General features: G+C 54.4%; 2 protein-coding genes across 2 annotated transcripts in view; both read left to right on the top strand.

The window, feature by feature from the left end:
* LOC142469876 (uncharacterized) overlaps positions 1 to 13,792 on the top strand; it is a 511,728-nt gene that overhangs the window by 270,730 nt on the left and 227,206 nt on the right. The window lies entirely within an intron of this gene.
* The window catches only part of LOC142468317 (uncharacterized), a 42,881-nt gene that overhangs the window by 18,944 nt on the left and 10,145 nt on the right, over positions 1 to 13,792 (top strand). The window lies entirely within an intron of this gene.

Raw genomic sequence — 13,792 nt, 5'->3', positions numbered from 1 at the left:
TATCCAATAAAATAATGGTGGTTAAAACGATGATTAAACACAACGGTGATCCTGCGATATAAACACTATATTGAGTGTTCAGGATCTGACAAACGTGACGGATAACTTAGATCCTATCACCTGCAAGAAATGGATCTTGATATCCATAAGCAAGCACAGTGGAAGTAAGTGTCCATCACCCTTTAATAAGAGCATAAACGGGGTGGTTTGTTATTCATAGACTGTAGCTGGACTGGTGCCTATATCGTTGCATTTTCCTATACAGAAGTAGTGTATGTTATGTCAGATACCTTTGCCTGGTCTGCTAGGTTGTAGCAGATATGTGAAAGCCTAATATCTCTTAATAAGCCATGGAGGAAATTGCCAGATAGAAAGTGAGACAAGTACTACACATATGTAGGTCATGTAATAGCAACTTTGAAAGGTAACGATGTGCAGTGTAAGCGCTAGCTACTAAATACGCTGGCACCAGGTAGGAGACAGGCTGACGATCGGATTACAGGTACATCTACTCGTGACCCTGGTGTGGTGGGCACAAAATACAGATGCCGTGGGACGGATGATAGAGACTGTAATACCCCCAGATACCTGGCTATAGTGTGTGATTGGTAGAGTTCACTGGGTGTTGAGCGGGCAAGCGAGCAGACAGTGTGTGTCTGATCACGTACCCACAGGGTCAGTATGCCGCCAGGCTGGTTTCTGAGCCGGTGAGTGAACGACTCGTTGTGACCTGAGGTAACCCGCTAAAGCACTGAGGAAACTCCCGTGTCTGACAGCAGATCGATAGATCGTAGTGGGATTGGTGAGAGCAGGCAGGCGCACAGACACAGTGTGGGTCAGATCGCGTACCTACAAAGTCGAGATGCCGCCGGGCTAAGTTCTGAGCCGGTGAGTAAACATCTTGTTTGTTGCCTGAGGTGACCTGCTGAGATAATCCCGTATCCGACCACAGAGAGATAGTGGTAGGATCAATTAAGGTACTTCAGTACTATAGTAGCTGATAGTCTGCTGTCAGCCCAGCACCAAATACGATATTGCTGATATATACTGCCTGCTGTTGGCAACAGAGGTGAATAAACAAAGCCCTAAATGCGCCCTTAGACCGTCAATGTATTGTATAGGAGCAAATAGCTGCACGCATGCAGGGGCCGGCAACTGTGCTGCAGGCCGATTCCTTGCTGGGGGCGTTGTGAACCCTGCGCGTGCCCCCACATGGTTTGTTATAGTCTGCTGACCCTAAGGTGAGTATTTATTACTTGTACGACTTTGAGGCGGCCCATTGTGTTGGTTGGTAGAAATCTTCCTCTTCATTGTCTGTGAGACTTAATGTTGGGGATCCTTTTCGTTGCCCCGAAGCATCGAAGGGCTTAATGCAATTTTAAAAATACATTACCTAGCCCCCATTGCCATACAATGCTTTATTAACGGCTAATGTAACCACGGGGTTAACCCCTACTGCCACCCCTCTTGGAGGACTAACCTCCCACCTACCTACCCTGTGGCAACTACTCCCATTTCCTCCAAACACACCTTCCCCCTCCCCAAATACACCTTTTCCCCTCACACTCCACACCCCCCCTCCATTCCCCCTACATTTTCGCCATTTTCTTCATACTGTAAACATTTTCCCTTATAATAGTTTAAGATCCGGTTTAACATATAAACATACTCCACCTCCCCTTCTATTTGCTCGATCCTTGCAAAAAGGGGAATAACCCTCTAAATTAACTGGCAAGTCATGAGTTTCATCCCACCATGTTTCAGTAATGCCTATGATATCATAATGTTCCCTTGCAGCTATTAATTCAAGCTCCCCCATTTTATCTGTCATGCTTCTTGCATTAGCAAGCATGCATTTAAGTATTTTTCCAGTCCATTATCTTACCTGCTCCTTCCTTTCTACCCCAATTGGATTTAGTGTTTAGATGTTTTCTAGTATTATCTGTATTTAACGTGGGTGTATCACTGCTTGTCAAACTCCCACTTGCCCCCATTCTACCTCCATGACCCCTTGCTATTTCCCTATCCCGATCTATTCTATTAAGTGTATCTGTTTCTTTCCCCTCCACTCTCCTTCCTAGTTTAAAATCTTTCCCAACCTTTTTAACATTCTCCCCCCTAGCACAGAAGATTCATCTTCATTGAGGTGCAATCCGTCCCTAGAATATAGATGGCACCTCTCTGGCACCTCTCAGAAAAGGAGTCACGGTGCTCTAAAAAACCCAAACTCTCCTTCCTGCACCACTTTCTTAGGCATGCATTAACCTCCCTATTCTCCAATTATCTCCCTGCGGTAGCGCATGGCACTGGTAGTATTTCAGAAAATACTACCTTGGAGGTCCTTGCCATAAGCTTTCAGCTTAGATCCCTGACATTATTTTTAGGACCCTCAATCTTTCCCTAACTTTGTCATTGGTGCCAGAGTGTACCGTCGGGTCAGTCCCAGCCTCTCTCAACAATCTATCTATCCGATCCACAATGTGCCGAACTCGTTCGGTTCATGCGGTCATGGCAACAGATTGCACTATCTACCTTCCTAATAATGGAGTCCCCTACCACCACAACCTTACTTGGTCTTGGAATATCCTGAGTCTCCTCTGTGCTGGAGGAACTATTCCCCTGGCTGCTAGATGAATCAGTCTCCCCAGCCTTGCCATTTCTGCCCTGACACTCCCAATATCTTCACTCAATATGGCAAATCTATTGGGATGGATCAGCTCAGAACGGGCTAACTCTCCCTATTGCCCCTGCTTCCCCTTCTAACTGTTACCCAGCTACCCACCTGCTCCTCACTAGCAGCGCCACCATCTGCACCACTAGTCCCAGCAGGGCCTGCGTAATGAGCACTAATCTCCTTTCAAAATTGTCAATGTCCCCAATGTTGCAAGTTTCCTCTTCAGATCAGCAATCTGAGGCCTGGGTCCCGCTACATCCGACAGCGTGCGCGCCACTCACCAGCTCCTGATGTCCTCCCGAGTCGGCCCCAGTCCCTCCTCACTGCAGGCTCACTACGCACTGTGACGCAAGGGCTGCAATAGGATTGTAATCCCGAGCGGCGTCGCGTGGTGTGGCAGGGAGCAGGGAGGAGGGAAGCTGTCTGGTGAAAACATTCACTCGCAGATCACGGTGCAGTGACTTGCACGCGCCGCTGGCAAGCAAGGCGGCCATGTGGGCGCGTGCAGCAGGGCCTTAGCCTGAGACTCCAAGGAGACCACCTGCTCCAAGTGCACATACATGTGGAACATACGATGTGCACTGTGGGGTATTCTCAATCCTGCTCAGTGTTGCACTATGGAGTATAATCCTGCAGTTCCATACCCCTTGTTCCACAGCTTCCGTGTTTCGCAACTTGTGTTCTATACTTGTATACAGAGATGTGACACCAGAGGTCCCCCTTATAAAATCCAATTTCCAGTCTGGGTACAGAGCCTTCCACAGCACCAGGTATATACTTTCCAGGCCATCATGTGTTCTTATGTCTGTGTTTGTTGTATACCTTCCTCTGAGTTGCGAATTGAAGAGCACATATTAGAAGGTTGAGGGACATCCATTTACTCAGAGATTCTTTTTTAAGTATATTCTTTGTAAATACATTGCACATGTCTCTTACAGTGATGGTAGAGGTACACACAGGGAGACAGTTTTGGGGAAATTAAAACAAGCTTTATTTAGCCTGTCCCGTTAAACAATTTACAGCATAACAAATAAACAAACAGTCTTTCCCTGTGTAACATCTAACTCACTTCCCCAGCCCCTCTCTGCAAGGCTGGGAGGAAAAGCCCCTTACCGACCTACCCCTGTGTAACATCTAACTCACTTCCCCAGCCCCTCTCTGCAAGGCTGGGAGGAAAAGCCCCTTACCGACCTACCCCTGTGTAACATCTAACTCACTTCCCCAGCCCCTCTCTGCAAGGCTGGGAGGAAAAGCCCCTTACCGACCTACCCCTGTGTAACATCTAACTCACTTCCCCAGCCCCTCTCTGCAAGGCTGGGAGGAAAAGCCCCTTACCGACCTACCCCTGTGTAACATCTAACTCACTTCCCCAGCCCCTCTCTGCAAGGCGGGGAGGAAAAGCCCCTTACCGACCTACCCCTGTGTAACATCTAACTCACTTCCCCAGCCCCTCTCTGCAAGGCTGGGAGGAAAAGCCCCTTACCGACCTACCCCTGTGTAACATCTAACTCACTTCCCCAGCCCCTCTCTGCAAGGCTGGGAGGAAAAGCCCCTTACCGACCTACCCCTGTGTAACATCTAACTCACTTCCCCAGCCCCTCTCTGCAAGGCTGGGAGGAAAAGCCCCTTACCGACCTACCCCTGTGTAACATCTAACTCACTTCCCCAGCCCCTCTCTGCAAGGCTGGGAGGAAAAGCCCCTTACCGACCTACCCCTGTGTAACATCTAACTCACTTCCCCAGCCCCTCTCTGCAAGGCTGGGAGGGAAAGCCCCTTACCGACCTACCCCTGTGTAACATCTAACTCACTTCCCCAGCCCCTCTCTGCAAGGCTGGGAGGGAAAGCCCCTTACCGACCTACCCCTGTGTAACATCTAACTCACTTCCCCAGCCCCTCTCTGCAAGGCTGGGAGGAAAAGCCCCTTACCGACCTACCCCTGTGTAACATCTAACTCACTTCCCCAGCCCCTCTCTGCAAGGCTGGGAGGAAAAGCCCCTTACCGACCTACCCCTGTGTAACATCTAACTCACTTCCCCAGCCCCTCTCTGCAAGGCTGGGAGGAAAAGCCCCTTACCGACCTACCCCTGTGTAACATCTAACTCACTTCCCCAGCCCCTCTCTGCAAGGCTGGGAGGAAAAGCCCCTTACCGACCTACCCCTGTGTAACATCTAACTCACTTCCCCAGCCCCTCTCTGCAAGGCGGGGAGGAAAAGCCCCTTACCGACCTACCCCTGTGTAACATCTAACTCACTTCCCCAACCCCTCTCTGCAAGGCTGGGAGGAAAAGCCCCTTACCGACCTACCCCTGTGTAACATCTAACTCACTTCCCCAGCCCCTCTCTGCAAGGCTGGGAGGAAAAGCCCCTTACCGACCTACCCCTGTGTAACATCTAACTCACTTCCCCAGCCCCTCTCTGCAAGGCGGGGAGGAAAAGCCCCTTACCGACCTACCCCTGTGTAACATCTAACTCACTTCCCCAGCCCCTCTCTGCAAGGCTGGGAGGAAAAGCCCCTTACCGACCTACCCCTGTGTAACATCTAACTCACTTCCCCAGCCCCTCTCTGCAAGGCTGGGAGGAAAAGCCCCTTACCGACCTACCCCTGTGTAACATCTAACTCACTTCCCCAGCCCCTCTCTGCAAGGCTGGGAGGAAAAGCCCCTTACCGACCTACCCCTGTGTAACATCTAACTCACTTCCCCAGCCCCTCTCTGCAAGGCTGGGAGGAAAAGCCCCTTACCGACCTACCCCTGTGTAACATCTAACTCACTTCCCCAGCCCCTCTCTGCAAGGCTGGGAGGGAAAGCCCCTTACCGACCTACCCCTGTGTAACATCTAACTCACTTCCCCAGCCCCTCTCTGCAAGGCTGGGAGGGAAAGCCCCTTACCGACCTACCCCTGTGTAACATCTAACTCACTTCCCCAGCCCCTCTCTGCAAGGCTGGGAGGAAAAGCCCCTTACCGACCTACCCCTGTGTAACATCTAACTCACTTCCCCAGCCCCTCTCTGCAAGGCTGGGAGGAAAAGCCCCTTACCGACCTACCCCTGTGTAACATCTAACTCACTTCCCCAGCCCCTCTCTGCAAGGCTGGGAGGAAAAGCCCCTTACCGACCTACCCCTGTGTAACATCTAACTCACTTCCCCAGCCCCTCTCTGCAAGGCTGGGAGGAAAAGCCCCTTACCGACCTACCCCTGTGTAACATCGATCTCACTTCCCCAGCCCCTCTCTGCAAGGCTGGGAGGAAAAGCCCCTTACCGACCTACCCCTGTGTAACATCTAACTCACTTCCCCAGCCCCTCTCTGCAAGGCTGGGAGGGAAAGCCCTTACCGACCTACCCCTGTGTAACATCTAACTCACTTCCCCAGCCCCTCTCTGCAAGGCTGGGAGGGAAAGCCCCTTACCGACCTACCCCTGTGTAACATCTAACTCACTTCCCCAGCCCCTCTCTGCAAGGCTGGGAGGAAAAGCCCCTTACCGACCTACCCCTGTGTAACATCTAACTCACTTCCCCAGCCCCTCTCTGCAAGGCTGGGAGGGAAAGCCCCTTACCGACCTACCCCTGTGTAACATCTAACTCACTTCCCCAGCCCCTCTCTGCAAGGCTGGGAGGGAAAGCCCCTTACCGACCTACCCCTGTGTAACATCTAACTCACTTCCCCAGCCCCTCTCTGCAAGGCTGGGAGGAAAAGCCCCTTACCGACCTACCCCTGTGTAACATCTAACTCACTTCCCCAGCCCCTCTCTGCAAGGCTGGGAGGAAAAGCCCCTTACCGACCTACCCCTGTGTAACATCTAACTCACTTCCCAGCCCCTCTCTGCAAGGCTGGGAGGAAAAGCCCCTTACCGACCTACCCCTGTGTAACATCTAACTCACTTCCCCAGCCCCTCTCTGCAAGGCGGGGAGGAAAAGCCCCTTACCGACCTACCCCTGTGTAACATCTAACTCCCCCAGCCCCTCTCTGCAAGGCTGGGAGGAAAAGCCCCTTACCGACCTACCCCTGTGTAACATCTAACTCACTTCCCCAGCCCCTCTCTGCAAGGCTGGGAGGAAAAGCCCCTTACCGACCTACCCCTGTGTAACATCTAACTCACTTCCCCAGCCCCTCTCTGCAAGGCTGGGAGGGAAAGCCCCTTACCGACCTACCCCTGAGTAACATCTAACTCACTTCCCCAGCCCCTCTCTGCAAGGCTGGGAGGGAAAGCCCCTTACCGACCTACCCCTGTGTAACATCTAACTCACTTCCCCAGCCCCTCTCTGCAAGGCTGGGAGGAAAAGCCCCTTACCGACCTACCCCTGTGTAACATCTAACTCACTTCCCCAGCCCCTCTCTGCAAGGCTGGGAGGGAAAGCCCCTTACCGACCTACCCCTGTGTAACATCTAACTCACTTCCCCAGCCCCTCTCTGCAAGGCTGGGAGGAAAAGCCCCTTACCGACCTACCCCTGTGTAACATCTAACTCACTTCCCCAGCCCCTCTCTGCAAGGCGGGGAGGAAAAGCCCCTTACCGACCTACCCCTGTGTAACATCTAACTCACTTCCCCAGCCCCTCTCTGCAAGGCTGGGAGGAAAAGCCCCTTACCGACCTACCCCTGTGTAACATCTAACTCACTTCCCCAGCCCCTCTCTGCAAGGCTGGGAGGAAAAGCCCCTTACCGACCTACCCCTGTGTAACATCTAACTCACTTCCCCAGCCCCTCTCTGCAAGGCTGGGAGGAAAGCCCCTTACCGACCTACCCCTGTGTAACATCTAACTCACTTCCCCAGCCCCTCTCTGCAAGGCTGGGAGGAAAAGCCCCTTACCGACCTACCCCTGTGTAACATCTAACTCACTTCCCCAGCCCCTCTCTGCAAGGCTGGGAGGGAAAGCCCCTTACCGACCTACCCCTGTGTAACATCTAACTCACTTCCCCAGCCCCTCTCTGCAAGGCTGGGAGGAAAAGCCCCTTACCGACCTACCCCTGTGTAACATCTAACTCACTTCCCCAGCCCCTCTCTGCAAGGCTGGGAGGAAAAGCCCCTTACCGACCTACCCCTGTGTAACATCTAACTCACTTCCCCAGCCCCTCTCTGCAAGGCTGGGAGGGAAAGCCCCTTACCGACCTACCCCTGTGTAACATCTAACTCACTTCCCCAGCCCCTCTCTGCAAGGCTGGGAGGAAAAGCCCCTTACCGACCTACCCCTGTGTAACATCTAACTCACTTCCCCAGCCCCTCTCTGCAAGGCTGGGAGGAAAAGCCCCTTACCGACCTACCCCTGTGTAACATCTAACTCACTTCCCCAGCCCCTCTCTGCAAGGCTGGGAGGGAAAGCCCCTTACCGACCTACCCCTGTGTAACATCTAACTCACTTCCCCAGCCCCTCTCTGCAAGGCTGGGAGGGAAAGCCCCTTACCGACCTACCCCTGTGTAACATCTAACTCACTTCCCCAGCCCCTCTCTGCAAGGCTGGGAGGAAAAGCCCCTTACCGACCTACCCCTGTGTAACATCTAACTCACTTCCCCAGCCCCTCTCTGCAAGGCTGGGAGGAAAAGCCCCTTACCGACCTACCCCTGTGTAACATCTAACTCACTTCCCCAGCCCCTCTCTGCAAGGCTGGGAGGAAAAGCCCCTTACCGACCTACCCCTGTGTAAGGGCTAACTCACTTCCCCAGCCCCTCTCTGCAGGGCGGGGAGGAAAAGCCCCTTACCGACCTACCCCTGTGTAACATCTAACTCACTTCCCCAGCCCCTCTCTGCAAGGCTGGGAGGAAAAGCCCCTTACCGACCTACCCCTGTGTAACATCTAACTCACTTCCCCAGCCCCTCTCTGCAAGGCTGGGAGGAAAAGCCCCTTACCGACCTACCCCTGTGTAAGGGCTAACTCACTTCCCCAGCCCCTCTCTGCAGGGCGGGGAGGAAAAGCCCCTTACCGACCTACCCCTGTGTAACATCTAACTCACTTCCCCAGCCCCTCTCTGCAAGGCGGGGAGGAAAAGCCCCTTACCGACCTACCCCTGTGTAACATCTAACTCACTTCCCCAGCCCCTCTCTGCAAGGCTGGGAGGAAAAGCCCCTTACCGACCTACCCCTGTGTAACATCTAACTCACTTCCCCAGCCCCTCTCTGCAAGGCTGGGAGGAAAAGCCCCTTACCGACCTACCCCTGTGTAACATCTAACTCACTTCCCCAGCCCCTCTCTGCAAGGCTGGGAGGGAAAGCCCCTTACCGACCTACCCCTGTGTAACATCTAACTCACTTCCCCAGCCCCTCTCTGCAAGGCTGGGAGGAAAAGCCCCTTACCGACCTACCCCTGTGTAACATCTAACTCACTTCCCCAGCCCCTCTCTGCAAGGCTGGGAGGGAAAGCCCCTTACCGACCTACCCCTGTGTAACATCTAACTCACTTCCCCAGCCCCTCTCTGCAAGGCTGGGAGGAAAAGCCCCTTACCGACCTACCCCTGTGTAACATCTAACTCACTTCCCCAGCCCCTCTCTGCAAGGCTGGGAGGAAAAGCCCCTTACCGACCTACCCCTGTGTAACATCTAACTCACTTCCCCAGCCCCTCTCTGCAAGGCTGGGAGGGAAAGCCCCTTACCGACCTACCCCTGTGTAACATCTAACTCACTTCCCCAGCCCCTCTCTGCAAGGCTGGGAGGAAAAGCCCCTTACCGACCTACCCCTGTGTAACATCTAACTCACTTCCCCAGCCCCTCTCTGCAAGGCTGGGAGGAAAAGCCCCTTACCGACCTACCCCTGTGTAACATCTAACTCACTTCCCCAGCCCCTCTCTGCAAGGCTGGGAGGGAAAGCCCCTTACCGACCTACCCCTGTGTAACATCTAACTCACTTCCCCAGCCCCTCTCTGCAAGGCTGGGAGGGAAAGCCCTTACCGACCTACCCCTGTGTAACATCTAACTCACTTCCCCAGCCCCTCTCTGCAAGGCTGGGAGGAAAAGCCCCTTACCGACCTACCCCTGTGTAACATCTAACTCACTTCCCCAGCCCCTCTCTGCAAGGCTGGGAGGAAAAGCCCCTTACCGACCTACCCCTGTGTAACATCTAACTCACTTCCCCAGCCCCTCTCTGCAAGGCTGGGAGGAAAAGCCCCTTACCGACCTACCCCTGTGTAACATCTAACTCACTTCCCCAGCCCCTCTCTGCAAGGCTGGGAGGAAAAGCCCCTTACCGACCTACCCCTGTGTAACATCTAACTCACTTCCCCAGCCCCTCTCTGCAAGGCTGGGAGGAAAAGCCCCTTACCGACCTACCCCTGTGTAACATCTAACTCACTTCCCCAGCCCCTCTCTGCAAGGCTGGGAGGAAAAGCCCCTTACCGACCTACCCCTGTGTAACATCTAACTCACTTCCCCAGCCCCTCTCTGCAAGGCTGGGAGGAAAAGCCCCTTACCGACCTACCCCTGTGTAACATCTAACTCACTTCCCCAGCCCCTCTCTGCAAGGCGGGGAGGAAAAGCCCCTTACCGACCTACCCCTGTGTAACATCTAACTCACTTCCCCAGCCCCTCTCTGCAAGGCTGGGAGGAAAAGCCCCTTACCGACCTACCCCTGTGTAACATCTAACTCACTTCCCCAGCCCCTCTCTGCAAGGCTGGGAGGGAAAGCCCCTTACCGACCTACCCCTGTGTAACATCTAACTCACTTCCCCAGCCCCTCTCTGCAAGGCTGGGAGGAAAGCCCCTTACCGACCTCCCCTGTGTAACATCTAACTCACTTCCCCAGCCCCTCTCTGCAAGGCTGGAGGAAAAGCCCCTTACCGACCTACCCCTGTGTAACATCTAACTCACTTCCCAGCCCCTCTCTGCAAGGCTGGGAGGAAAAGCCCCTTACCGACCTACCCCTGTGTAACATCTAACTCACTTCCCCAGCCCCTCTCTGCAAGGCTGGGAGGAAAGACCCTTACCGACCTACCCCTGTGTACCATCTAACTCACTTCCCCAGCCCCTCTCTGCAAGGCTGGAGGAAAAGCCCCTTACCGACCTCCCCTGTGTAACATCTAACTCACTTCCCCAGCCCCTCTCTGCAAGGCTGGGAGGAAAAGCCCCTTACCGACCTACCCCTGTGTAACATCTAACTCACTTCCCAGCCCTCTCTGCAAGGCTGGGAGGAAAAGCCCCTTACCGACCTACCCCTGTGTAACATCTAACTCACTTCCCCAGCCCCTCTCTGCAAGGCTGGGAGGAAAAGCCCCTTACCGACCTACCCCTGTGTAACATCTAACTCACTTCCCCAGCCCCTCTCTGCAAGGCTGGGAGGAAAAGCCCCTTACCGACCTACCCCTGTGTAACATCTAACTCACTTCCCCAGCCCCTCTCTGCAAGGCTGGGAGGAAAAGCCCCTTACCGACCTACCCCTGTGTAACATCTAACTCACTTCCCCAGCCCCTCTCTGCAAGGCTGGGAGGAAAAGCCCCTTACCGACCTACCCCTGTGTAACATCTAACTCACTTCCCCAGCCCCTCTCTGCAAGGCTGGGAGGAAAAGCCCCTTACCGACCTACCCCTGTGTAACATCTAACTCACTTCCCCAGCCCCTCTCTGCAAGGCTGGGAGGAAAAGCCCCTTACCGACCTACCCCTGTGTAACATCTAACTCACTTCCCAGCCCCTCTCTGCAAGGCTGGGAGGAAAAGCCCCTTACCGACCTACCCCTGTGTAACATCTAACTCACTTCCCCAGCCCCTCTCTGCAAGGCGGGGAGGAAAAGCCCCTTACCGACCTACCCCTGTGTAACATCTAACTCACTTCCCCAGCCCCTCTCTGCAAGGCGGGGAGGAAAAGCCCCTTACCGACCTACCCCTGTGTAACATCTAACTCACTTCCCCAGCCCCTCTCTGCAAGGCTGGGAGGAAAAGCCCCTTACCGACCTACCCCTGTGTAACATCTAACTCACTTCCCCAGCCCCTCTCTGCAAGGCTGGGAGGAAAAGCCCCTTACCGACCTACCCCTGTGTAACATCTAACTCACTTCCCCAGCCCCTCTCTGCAAGGCTGGGAGGAAAAGCCCCTTACCGACCTACCCCTGTGTAACATCTAACTCACTTCCCCAGCCCCTCTCTGCAAGGCTGGGAGGAAAAGCCCCTTACCGACCTACCCCTGTGTAACATCTAACTCACTTCCCAGCCCCTCTCTGCAAGGCTGGGAGGAAAAGCCCCTTACCGACCTACCCCTGTGTAACATCTAACTCACTTCCCCAGCCCCTCTCTGCAAGGCTGGGAGGAAAAGCCCCTTACCGACCTACCCCTGTGTAACATCTAACTCACTTCCCCAGCCCCTCTCTGCAAGGCTGGGAGGAAAAGCCCCTTACCGACCTACCCTGTGTAACATCTAACTCACTTCCCCAGCCCCTCTCTGCAAGGCTGGGAGGAAAAGCCCTTACCGACCTACCCCTGTGTAACATCTAACTCACTTCCCCAGCCCCTCTCTGCAAGGCTGGGAGGAAAAGCCCCTTACCGACCTACCCCTGTGTAACATCTAACTCACTTCCCCAGCCCCTCTCTGCAAGGCTGGGAGGAAAAGCCCCTTACCGACCTACCCCTGTGTAACATCTAACTCACTTCCCCAGCCCCTCTCTGCAAGGCTGGGAGGAAAAGCCCCTTACCGACCTACCCCTGTGTAACATCTAACTCACTTCCCCAGCCCCTCTCTGCAAGGCTGGGAGGAAAAGCCCCTTACCGACCTACCCCTGTGTAACATCTAACTCACTTCCCCAGCCCCTCTCTGCAAGGCTGGGAGGAAAAGCCCCTTACCGACCTACCCCTGTGTAACATCTAACTCACTTCCCCAGCCCCTCTCTGCAAGGCTGGGAGGAAAAGCCCCTTACCGACCTACCCCTGTGTAACATCTAACTCACTTCCCCAGCCCCTCTCTGCAAGGCTGGGAGGAAAAGCCCCTTACCGACCTACCCCTGTGTAACATCTAACTCACTTCCCCAGCCCCTCTCTGCAAGGCTGGGAGGAAAAGCCCCTTACCGACCTACCCTGTGTAACATCTAACTCACTTCCCCAGCCCCTCTCTGCAAGGCTGGGAGGAAAAGCCCCTTACCGACCTACCCCTGTGTAACATCTAACTCACTTCCCCAGCCCCTCTCTGCAAGGCTGGGAGGAAAAGCCCCTTACCGACCTACCCCTGTGTAACATCTAACTCACTTCCCCAGCCCCTCTCTGCAAGGCTGGGAGGAAAAGCCCCTTACCGACCTACCCCTGTGTAACATCTAACTCACTTCCCCCAGCCCCTCTCTGCAAGGCTGGGAGGAAAAGCCCCTTACCGACCTACCCCTGTGTAACATCTAACTCACTTCCCCAGCCCCTCTCTGCAAGGCTGGGAGGAAAGCCCCTTACCGACCTACCCCTGTGTAACATCTAACTCACTTCCCCAGCCCCTCTCTGCAAGGCTGGGAGGAAAAGCCCCTTACCGACCTACCCCTGTGTAACATCTAACTCACTTCCCCAGCCCCTCTCTGCAAGGCTGGGAGGAAAAGCCCTTACCGACCTACCCCTGTGTAACATCTAACTCACTTCCCCAGCCCCTCTCTGCAAGGCTGGAGGAAAAGCCCCTTACCGACCTACCCCTGTGTAACATCTAACTCACTTCCCCAGCCCCTCTCTGCAAGGCTGGGAGGAAAGCCCCTTACCGACCTACCCCTGTGTAACATCTAACTCACTTCCCCAGCCCCTCTCTGCAAGGCTGGGAGGAAAAGCCCCTTACCGACCTACCCCTGTGTAACATCTAACTCACTTCCCCAGCCCCTCTCTGCAAGGCTGGGAGGAAAAGCCCTTACCGACCTACCCCTGTGTAACATCTAACTCACTTCCCAGCCCCTCTCTGCAAGGCGGGGAGGAAAAGCCCCTTACCGACCTACCCCTGTGTAACATCTAACTCACTTCCCCAGCCCCTCTCTGCAAGGCTGGGAGGAAAAGCCCCTTACCGACCTCCCCTGTGTAACATCTAACTCACTTCCCCAGCCCCTCTCTGCAAGGCTGGGAGGAAAAGCCCCTTACCGACCTACCCCTGTGTAACATCTAACTCACTTCCCCAGCCCCTCTCTGCAAGGCTGGGAGGAAAAGCCCCTGACCGACCTACCCCTGTGTAACATCTAACTCACTTGCCCCAGTCCC

The sequence above is a fragment of the Ascaphus truei genome, chromosome 1 (genome assembly GCF_040206685.1).
Source record: "Ascaphus truei isolate aAscTru1 chromosome 1, aAscTru1.hap1, whole genome shotgun sequence".
Classification (NCBI taxonomy): Eukaryota; Metazoa; Chordata; class Amphibia; order Anura; family Ascaphidae; genus Ascaphus; species Ascaphus truei.
The sequence above is the reverse complement of the archived record's forward strand: the minus strand, read 5'-3'. Positions and strand labels throughout refer to the sequence as shown.